General features: G+C 42.5%; 1 pseudogene; it reads right to left on the reverse strand.

Annotated features, from left to right (window-relative positions):
• Positions 1-390: 390 nt before the first annotated feature.
• On the reverse strand, positions 391-1,643 carry LOC150068404 (olfactory receptor 7E178-like; annotated as a pseudogene).

The following is a 1,643-nucleotide window of genomic DNA, read 5'->3' on the forward strand; positions in this document are numbered from 1 at the left end:
ACAAGATAGCTTACATATTCATTTTTCTCCCCAGTTGCAAATAGTGTTCCTTTATTGGTTTCCTTGATGAAAAACAGTTTTAGCTGTGTGCCTGTGGTTCCCACCCAGAATCCAAGAAATTCAGGAGGCAGAGACATGATAGTTTCAATTTCAAAGCCATCAGGGCTGGGAAGTCCATCAGAATTGAATCTTCACTTGCACACACACACACACACACACACACACACACACACACACACACACACACACTGAACACACACTGAAAACACACAAACACACACTCACTAACACAAACTCACTAACACACACAGACACAGACACACACACACACACACACACACACACACACACACACACACACACACACAGCCAGAAGCACCTATGGTTCAATTAGTTAAACAATTTCCCTGAGCAAAAAAGCTCATAATACAGACGGATTCCATACTTCCTCCTGTCAGCTCCTGGTTTGAACAACCTGATCAGGATACTTTTGAGGTCCCTGTTCCTCAGGCTGTAGATAAAGGGGTTCAGGAAAGGAGTGAACACTGTGTACATCAATGAGGACACAGCACTGCCCCTGGGAGAATGTGACATGGCTGATCCAATATAAGCTACCGATGCTGTCCCAAAGAATAAACACCCCACTGACTGGTGAAAGCCACAGGTGGATAAGGCTTTGTACTTCCCTCTTGTTGATGGAATTCTCAGCACTGAAGAAATAACTTTATAGTAAGAGAAAGAAATCTCTTGCCTGAGGTTGGCTAGAGTCCAAATATGATACAAACAAAATATTTAAATAAGTCATTTGTGAGTGTGTGATTACAGGAAAGATCCAGGATTTGAGAAGCGTCACAAAAGAAAGTTGAGATTTCCAATTCCTTGAAGCTGGTTATCTGTGATGCCATCCACACATGTACCTGTCCATCCAAAAGGCTGACGACAAATGACAAAAGAACCAAGGAGACACAGAGACGAGGGTACATGATTAGAGGGTAATTCAGGGGGTAACATATGACCACAAAGGGGTCATAGGCCATCATAGTAAGAAGCAAAACATCTATACAGCCAAAAACGATAAAGAGACACATTTGTGTGAGGGAGACTACACAGGACATGGCTCTGCTGTGAGTCTGGAGGTTCACAAGCATCTTGAGGACCATAGTAGAGATGAAGCAGATTTCATCCAAGGAAGGGATGGAGAGGAAGAAGTACATGAAGTATATGGAGGTGTGGAGGTGAGAGTCAGAGCTGACAGACAGGATGATGAGCAGATTTCCCATCACAGTGATCAGGTACATTGACAGGAAGAGTCCAAAGAGCATGGGTTGTAATTTTGGATCCTCTGAGATTATCAGAAGAAGGAAATATGCAACCTGGGTTGAATTTAGTGACTCTATCACCTGGGCAACTGCTCATAAACAAAAACATCTTGTTAGGAAAATGAAGCACATATCCAGTAATTGTCAGCTCTAAGTATTTGAAACTCAAGTATACACAAGTTTAAATTTTGCACCACCTATACAGCACAATATACTAATGAATGTTTGTGAATTGGGGCACTCCCTTACTTCTAGCATCTTCTCACTCTGGGACACCATGTTCCTGTCTTTTTTCTGCATGTCTGACCAGGGACACATAGCCAT

The sequence above is a fragment of the Megascapheus bottae genome, chromosome 1 (genome assembly GCF_031878675.1).
Source record: "Megascapheus bottae isolate mThoBot1 chromosome 1, mThoBot2.hap1, whole genome shotgun sequence".
NCBI lineage: Eukaryota > Metazoa > Chordata > Mammalia > Rodentia > Geomyidae > Megascapheus > Megascapheus bottae.